The following is a 9,333-nucleotide window of genomic DNA, read 5'->3' as shown; positions in this document are numbered from 1 at the left end:
AACAGACCCACAGACGTAGAGAACAGACTTGTGGTTGCCAAGGGGGAGGGGGGAGGGGAAGGGATGGAGTGGGAGTTTGGGGTCAGTAGATGCAAACTATTACATACAGAACGGATAAACAACAAAGTCCTACTGTATAGCACAGGGAACTATATCCAATATCCCAGGATAAACCATAATGGAACACAATATAAAAAAGAATGTATATGTGTATAACTGAGTCACTTTGCTGTGCAGCAGAAATTAACACAGCATTGTAAATCAACTATACTTCAATAAAAAAGAAAAAGAAAAATCCATCCCCAGGTGAAGGCAGAAATCATGCGCCCAGCTTGTAACGGTTTTGTCCATGGGGACGGCCTTGGTCTGCCCTGCATGTACTGCCCAAGGCTCCTCGTCCTCCATCCCTCTGTCCCTCTGTCCTTCTCTCCTTCATCCTGTAAACATTTACTGAGCACCCAGGATGCCCAGTGGCCAAGCCAGGCACGGAGGAGCCTGAGGTGACTGACGCCAGCCCTGCTTCTATGAGCAGCACGCAGGCAGGCTGGGGTAGGACCAGGGGAGGCGGCTCTAAGCAGCCACGTGCCCTGGGTGTTGGGGTGCAGCAAGTGTAGCTATGAAGGGGGCAGCCCCCAGACTCAGAATCCTCTAACTCAGGCCCCGGGGGCTCTGCTTTTGCCCAAGGACTCAGGCTAGGATGCCTCAGGTGGAGAGGCAGGTGGTGGGCTATGGAGAGCCGGGAAAAGTTCAACATTGCACACGCTTTGCATCCCCCCCTGAAACCTCACAGCTGTGGAGCATGGGGTGGGGGGCTGCAGCATGGAGACAGCGTGGGAATGTATCGCCTCACCCTGCTGTGCCCCTCCAGCCTGGGCATCAGCTAGACTCTATATGCCAGCCTCCCTTGCAGTTAGAGGCGGCCGTGTGACTTAGTCTGCCCAGTGAGATGTGGGTGCAAGTGATTTAGTTTACTTTCAGGCCTAAAAAAACTCATTTTGGTCCTCTTCGGTGTTCCTCCCTCCATCCCTCCATCCCTCCCCCTCTCCTCCCCTCCCCCTATCCTGCAAGAACCCACTGGAGGGAGTGAAGCCCTGCGGGGCGGTGGGAAGCCACCTGAAGGACAGACCTTCGCCCCCTACTCCCCAGGCAATCCACATCGGACAGTCACATGAGCAAGAAATACACTTTTATTGTGTTGGACCTCTGAGATTTGGAGGCTCTTGTTTCAGCAGTTAGTGGGCTTTACCCTGACTAATAGGGAAAGTGCCCGCAGGTACCTGAGCTGGACGTTAAAGCCAGGTGAGGGGGTTGGGAAGGGCAGGCCAGGGAGAGGGCTCAGGGCTTGGGTGGGGAACAAGCTGACAGAGACAACCAAATGCGTTATTCAGTCCCCATCCCAGTCCCAGCCTCCGCTGTCCCCCCAGCCAGGTCCACGGTGACCCCCTTACTGGCCTCCCGGTTTCCCCTGCTGACCCCTCCAGTCTGTTCCCCACTCAGCAGCCAGACCAATCTTTCCCAAGCTCAGATCAGGTCGTTTCACCGCACCACTCCCTTTACAACCTTCCAGTAGTTTCCAGTGCATTTAGAATAAAATCCAGACTCTTAATCTTGGCCTCGAAGTCCCAGACGAACTGGCCCTGCGCTCATCTCTGAACTTCCCTCCAGCTCTGGCATGACTGCCGTTCAGCAAGCATGCCAAGCTCCCCAGCTCTACCCACTGTCTACACACTGATACCCACCTAGCTCCTCCCCTGCTCTCGACAGAGCTAGCGCCTTCCTTCCCATTTTACAGGCAAGGAAACTGAGGCTCACGGGTCACCCAACCAGAATGTGGCAGAGCTGGGATTAGAACCAGCCAGGATTAGAATGGAGGACATCAGATTCTTTCTGAGGTGACCTGAAGAGGAATCCAGAAACTTCTCTGATGGCAGGGGACCGACAGAGCCCACTCAGGCCTGCCCAGACCTTTGTCTCCAGAGTTCCGGGGGTTGGACCCAGCCTCCTCCAGCAGGCCCCCTCCCCTCCCAGCACCCAAACCACCAAGCACATGAACCCCTCGTTCCTGTAACTGCCCGCCCAGCACCCTCCACACTGTGTCCTCTGTGTCCCATCGTGAACCAACTTCCTGCACCCTCAGCTTTTGTGGACTAGCCCCGACCCCTGCCCAGAGACCCCACTTTCACAGGAGCCATGGGGCAAGTGCATATGGGCTCTTTTGGCTCCCGTATCCCCTCCTGACCGTGACATTTCCACCTGCCCATCACGGGGCTGCCTTTCTTGGGGATCAAGCCAGGCTGCCAGACCCCACGCCCTCCTCAGCCCTGACATCTACCAAAAGCCCCTTCCCCCTCCTCTGCGCTCCAACTCCTGGGAGACTTCAGGACTCCTGCAAAATCTTCTCCCCAGGGACCCTCTGTCCGACTCCATATCTCGGCCCAGGCCCAGGCCCACCCTGGGACCCTGTCATCACTCTGACTTGTGCCAACCCAAACCCCTGAACTACCACCTCATCTCCCTTGCTGCCGCCACCCCTCCCGCTCTCCAACAGTGTCCCAGTTAGGATTGAGTCCAGCTGCGAACTGAAGAGGATAGCAGTGCCCTAAAGTAAGAGAGGAGTTTTTCTCTCACATAAAAGCCGTCCAGAGGCAGGCCATCCACGGCTGCTGGAGGGGCTCTATGCTGTCATCAGGATCCTGAGCTCACTCTGTCTTGCTACTGGGGCATCCTCAATACCTTTCTCCTACCTCGTGGACCAAGGGAGCGGTTCAAGCTCCATCCATCACATGTGCATTCCTGCAGCTGGAAGATGGAGGAAGGAGCAAAGAAGGGCATCCTCTACCTGTTAGGACCCTTCCCCAGAGTTGCCCTGGACACTTCTAACTTACATCCCATTGGCTATAACTGAGTCACATGACAAACCCAGCTGCAAAGGAGGCTTTGAAATGTGCCTGGAGGGTACACAGGCTGGGGAGAACAGGTTTGGAGGGACCATTAACTCTCTCTGCTCTGATTGTCCTCTGCCATCATGAAGACCTCCAGTATCTCCTGGGTCACCCACCCCACCGCCGGTCCCCCTCCCTGCCTTGCTCAGCCCTGACAGCACGGTTGTGCATCTGGCGGACACTCCCACTTCCACTCTCAAATCCTTGAGCCCCACCCCTCCCGGGGGCCAAAAGTCAGCAGGTGGCTGAGTCCTCAGCTGGAGAAAGTCCTACCACCACAGAGCCAGGTTTCACTGGTAACCAGATATGGGTCCTAGTCCCTGGTCAGGAGGCAATGCCGTGGGTGTATTTGCATCCAGCCCTCAGCCTGGTCCCCCCCACCCCACAGACCGTGGGGTGCCCCCCACATCAGATGGGAAGCACAAGGTAGGTCAGAACTGCAGAGTGATCAGAGCAGGACAAGAACGAGAAAGAGCGGTCTGCTGGCTGCCTGCCGCCAGGGCTCTCCTCCCAGCCAACCCCCTGCAGACCACCTCTCTTCCCCGGGACACGCCACCCACCAGTCCCGGAGCCAGAATGTGACCCTCCTCCGTGGCTCCTTCCTCTCTCTCACCCCCCACTGCCAAGCTATCACCCTTGCTGTCTCTGCTTTGCCAGCGTCACCTGCTCGCCGGCCTCCCAGGCTCCAGACCTGAATACCTGTGTTCATCCGTGTTCCTCCATGAGTGGCCTGGTTCACTGGCCACGCCAACACCAGTGCCCCAAGTAACTCGTGCCTCATGCAAACCATGACGTTCACATAGAAAGTCGTTCCCTGTTCTGGCTCCTCAGCCGCACGGCTCCAGGGAACCAGCTGTCCCACTTTGCCCAAGCAGTTTCCAGGACACGGGACTCTCAGTGCTAAAACTGGGACAAAGTGGGTCACCCCATTCCCACCCCACTCTTGTTCATGTGTCTACACTGGGAGTTCCCTGAGAACAGGAACCATGTCTGATGCATCCAGATTGCCCCAGAGCCCAGAAAATGACCTGACATACAGAGGTGTCAAGATGCAAAGGAGGAAGTAAAAAAGGAAAAGAACCAAGGTTTCTAAATCTCTAGTAGCCTAAAGGATCCAGAAACAGCAAGTTAGAAACAACCCGGGGAATAATATTTGAAGTTTCAAAAGGTTTGCCGGGAAAAACCAGTCACAAGAGTGGTTTGCCTTGCTGGCATTCCTCTCTGGGAGGCAGCCTGACAACATCTACCAATGTCTCCAGCACATGACCCAGCGGCGCTGCGTCTCAGACTCATCCTACAGAGAGATGGTACCACGTGGGAAAAGTGGGTGAAGGAATTCACGCAGTAACGAGCCTGGGGGCGGCCTAAGCCTGCAGCCCCAGAGGACGGTTGGTGAGTAAATTAGAGACATCCACCTGGTGGAATACAGGGTCACCGTGACAAAAAGAAGGGACAGCTCTCCGTTCCTGACGTGGAACAATCCCCAGGATGTGCAGCCAGGTGAAAAGAAGCCAAGTTCAGTTCAAAGTGTGTAGTGGGCCAGCGCTCGTGTAGAAGGACGGGGTAACCGTGAGTGAGTGTGTGAATGTGAAAGGGCGTGTGCCAGGGTGTGGGTGCATGTTTGTGAGGGTAAGCCTTTGGGCGTGTGTGTGTGCATTCGTAAGGGTGCGTGTGAGTGTGGGGGGGTGAGTAGGTGTGAGTGCCTGATGCGTGTAGAAGTGAGCCTTTCTGTGTGTGAGAGCGACTGCGGGTGTGAGGGGGAGTGTGGGTGTGTGCCTATTGTGCGTTTGTGAGAACGTGTGTGCAAGTGAGAGTGTGTTGTGTATGTGAGCGTGTCTGCGACCTGGCATGCACGTGCACCGAGTTGTTCTGGAACGAATTCCTAGGGTCCGGTAGCAGCATTTTCCTTCAGGGAGGGAAGCTGGGAGACCCAGGAAGCAGAGGAGGGGAAGGAAATTTCCTGAATAACTTTTTGTCCCTTTTGAACTTTGTTTCACGGGAACATAATACCTATTTAAGAAAATAAATAAAATTAGAACCAAAATTAAAATGTAAATGTGTGGGACCCTTGGTGGGCCCTGGAGCTCCCCTCAGGGCTCCCCAAACACCAGGCTTCCTACTACCCCTGATTATTTCCAACCTCTCCTGCGGAACCTGAAAACGTTCTGGAGTCACCAGGCCCGGGGGCCACCCCCCTGTGCCGATGGCACCCAGGGACGGAAGCGTTTTGCCCACAGTCACACTGACTCCTAGCCCCCATCTCCTGACTGCCAGGCCAGAGTCTTGTTATGGGGACAGTCAGGAAAGCTCCGAAGACCCTCTGACAGCACCTGCAATTGTTTCCCCCTTTCCCGTGAGAAACAGGTAGAAAAAGATCTTTTCACTTGTTCTTATTCTTAAGTAGGTTTCACCAAGATCTGTGATCTTTCTCAGAAGACAATCTAGGTGTTGCAGCGAGGAAAGAGGACGTGTGATGTTTGCAAAGTGTCTGTGAGAAGTTCCTCTCTATCTAGAGGTTATGCTTGCTTGCTTTTTTTTCTGGGGGTTTTTATTAAGGAATCGGAAAAAATTTAAATGTCCCGTTATGGAGATTGTACCTGGCTGTCAGCATTGCCCACAGTGTCTGCTTGGAGGAGAGCAGTAAATGGGGTCAGAAATTCACCCCAGCTCTGGAATGATGCCCCCAGTCAAGCCTGGCTCCAGGACCAGGGAGCCTAGACCCCCCCCCCCAACACCTCAGAGAATGGGGACCCTGAACTCCCCTGAGCAGTGAAGATGCCGCTTCAGGCTGTGGGCAGGTGCAAGGTGGGCTAGATCTGGGTGCTGCCTGGCCCAGCATCATAGAGAGAGACTGTGAAATCTTCCCCTGGTCCCTGACTCTTGGCATCCTGGCATGTCGGTCTCATTGCCACCTCGAGAATCTAAATAAGGTGGGGCTGAGAGAAGACAGGCAACTATATTTTGGCATATCCTGAAACGGCCAACATGAGGATGCAGAAAAGACCGCAAGTCTCCTTCAGAACAAAGGGGCCAAACTGAGCCCGAGGAAGGGGAGCTCCAGGCAAGTGCAAAGCCTCGGAAGGTGCTGAGCCAGCATCAAGGATTCGTGGAAGAGGGCCCCTTTGGGTGGCACTCGGGGAAGCATGGTGGTAGGGGGACGCCCTGTCCTTATTCCCCTGCATCTGCAGCTCGAAGCCTCCCCTGCTGTGTGCTCCCACGGGGGCTCCACCAAGCTTAAAACAGGCTTCCTTTGACATCGTTGCTACTCACCCAGGTTCGCAGGCCCACTCGAGGGCCACCCCAACCGGACTGTATAGACATCAGGGACCAAGTGGAGTTTTTGGACAATCGGCAGTTAAGTAACATACATCTGACTCTCCTGGCCTCCCAACATCAAGGACTTTTGGGTGAGGGAGGCAGCCTCGTCTCTCCCTCACCGTGGGTTTAGGTGGGGGACCCCAACTCAGATGCCATGGGGGCCTGACAGGAACTGAAGCCTGAGGCCGGCAGATAGAGACCATGACAAACTGGGGGCTCCATCTATATGGGAGATGGCAGATGGGAACGTTGGCTCAATACTGCCAGAAAATTCTCAATTTTCAAAAAAAGCAGAAAATTGTGATTTTTTTTTTAAATATGAAATTCTCTCACTTAAAATAGTGGTCATTAATTCTAACTTCAACCCACAGCAAAACACCACCACCAGGCCTGCCGCAGACAACACACTGCTGACCACGAAGTATGAGGAAGGGGACTTCCAGAGGGAGGGGTGAGGCTGAGGGCTGACAAGGACCCTCTGTTGGGGAGGTTTCTTCTCAGGTGCTGGCCGGATATTTATTTTTCATCGTGGTCACACTGCAGCTTTGCAAACCTTTCCTGTATTTGTGGTGTTTACCTCTTTAGGAGCCCTGGGTCCCAAGCAACAAGTCCAAGCTTTACTTTCCCAGCCTCCCTTGCAGTGGGGCAGTGAGCACGTCACTGGGCTCGCCCAATCAGGAGTCTCCACTGCAGACCTCGGGATGGGAGCCAGGGATACCGGTGAGGAGGCAGAGAACTCCAGGAGGCTGGTGAGGGTGACATCAGAGCATCCCATCTCGGATGCTGCACCCCCGCCAAGCCTGGTTTGTAGAGATCCCTGAGCTGCAGAAGGTCCTGAATCGAATGCTTTTCTAATGAAAGTGGCCAGCTTGGGCTCTACGGTTTGCAACTGAGATTCCCAACTGACACAGGTGCTTTAGCCAGGCAGGGAGGAACAGTCACTTAGCAAGCAGGTTAAGACTCGACATCGTCTTTAATTACCAGCCCCCCACCCCTCCCCACCTCACCCTTCAGCTAGGGCTGACCAGCCTGGATGATGGCGAGGTGGGAACAGAGCAAGAGGGCACAAGAGAGTGTGTCTGCCCGGGGTTTTCTCTCTGCTGGGGCCCTTGGAATAGGGTCTTCATTGTAACACAGGCCCGATGGCCAGGCGTGCGCACTGGGTCTCGGGAGCAACACACGAGGGTCTAAAACAAAAACCTGCCTCGTGTTCTCAAGTGGTAGGCGATTCTAAAGGGGTGGTCGCAGCTGGATGTCTTCCCGGCCGGCTCGGTGATTGGACGCCTGACTCCCAAGGCCTGGGAGGCCCATGCACACCCCAGCTGGCTGGCTGACTTTGAATCTCTCTCGCTGACTGGTTTCCACTTTGGATGCCAGTTAATAAAGAGACAGCCTGCCGGAGGTTTCAGAACTAGCAGAGGCCCCTGTGTTTGGTGGGTGTCTGGTTTCACTTTCGGAGTGAGTTAGACGTGGCCCGTTGTGAGTCCTTCCCCTGCAGCGAGGCACAAACCCACCCTGGCTTACCCGAACCAGGTCAGCGCTTGCTCTGCTTACCAGATCCTCCTTCCCTGCGGGGCCTGCGCCCCTCATCCCCACCCGGAGCAGAGTTTCTACCACGTGCCAGGGGCGCTGGGCGGGGACCAGGGCATGTGTGAGGGTGGCAGGGAGCCTCAAGCGCCAGCTGACCCCTTCCCACCTCCACGCGCCTCCTCACATCCTGCCCGGCAGTCAAACCACAAACCCCCGCGCCCAACACCACCGGGCCAGAGCTGAGAACACACATATCTTCTCTTCGATTCCACTTCATTTCAGTCCTGCCGCTTCTCCCAGGCCAGGGGCTCCTCCCAGGGGACACGAACACTGGCTAGGAGTCTAGAGACCTGGGTCCCAGCAGCGCCCCCAGCTCCCGAGTCGCATGTCCTTCCCTGCGGTAATCGCTATTCTGGGGCTACAGCCCACAGGAACAGGCTGGGGCTAACTTGGGTGAAACAGAAATAGAAGGATCTGGAGGGAGTGGTTCACAGGTTCTGGAGGCAGCTGAAGACCCGGACCTCGGGAGAGCAGATTCCAGATCAGCTGCGGAGGCCTGGCAGCAAAGATGCCTCCAAGGCACCAACATCCAGCTGTTTCCTGGCCTCATTCCACTAGAATTCAAAGAGTATCATTGGGTGTGATGAGGTCAAATGCCCACCCCTTGTCTGGAGAGGCTGGATGGGGTACTTTGATTGACAGCTTGACCAAGGCCTTACCTAATGCAGGAGGGTAATCTCCAATGGGTGCTGCTACTAGAAACAGGGGCCCAGACAATGTTGAACAAGCAAGAACCAAAGGCGCCAGGCCTCCCCTCTTTGGACCCAGCTTCCTAGCCTCCCAGCCCTACAAGAATGGGATCAGGTCAGATGACCCTGAAAGTTCTTCCAGGAAAGGCATCCTCTGATTAGAGGAATCTGAACTGGGCATCTTCCTTCCCTGGCAGGGGCAGGGAGGGTGGGAGAAGGGGGGGGGTGGTGGGAGAGACTCTTCTCAGCCCTCAGGAGGGGCTCCTGGCATGAGGATGCTTTGCACACCCACCCTGAAGCCCCCCATTTAGGAGAGAACTAGGCAGGGTCAGGGCTGCTGCCTGAGTGGAAAGGAGAGAAGTTTACCTCCTCCCCTACATGTGGCTTAAACCAGTGACCTTGATCTCATGGGCCCCAGGGAGCTCATGAGCCAACCTGAAAGCAGCAGAGGCTGAAGGCCCCCAGGCTGCGTCACCCTCTCTCGGGAAGGCCGGAGGAACGCTGTGACTAGCTCATTCCTCGGGGCCTGGAGCTGCTCTCCGGGAAATGACCTAAACTGGAACTCGGGCAGCAACCAACTGTACCCGCCAGGAAGCCCTCGCCCACTCCTGACTGATGAAGGTGATTTGTGCACCCACTTTTCATGGGTCACCACATGGGACCCCTGGAAACAACCCTGGGAGGTAGAAAACAAAGACCGGGGGATGAGGGTGCTCAGGGAGGGGCAGCTCTTAAAGGCAGAACCGAGTCAGACGCTCGGCCATCCAGGCCCCCAACACAGGATTCTCTCTCTA

Source organism: Balaenoptera acutorostrata, chromosome 11, assembly GCF_949987535.1.
Source record: "Balaenoptera acutorostrata chromosome 11, mBalAcu1.1, whole genome shotgun sequence".
Classification (NCBI taxonomy): Eukaryota; Metazoa; Chordata; class Mammalia; order Artiodactyla; family Balaenopteridae; genus Balaenoptera; species Balaenoptera acutorostrata.
The sequence above is the reverse complement of the archived record's forward strand: the minus strand, read 5'-3'. Positions refer to the sequence as shown.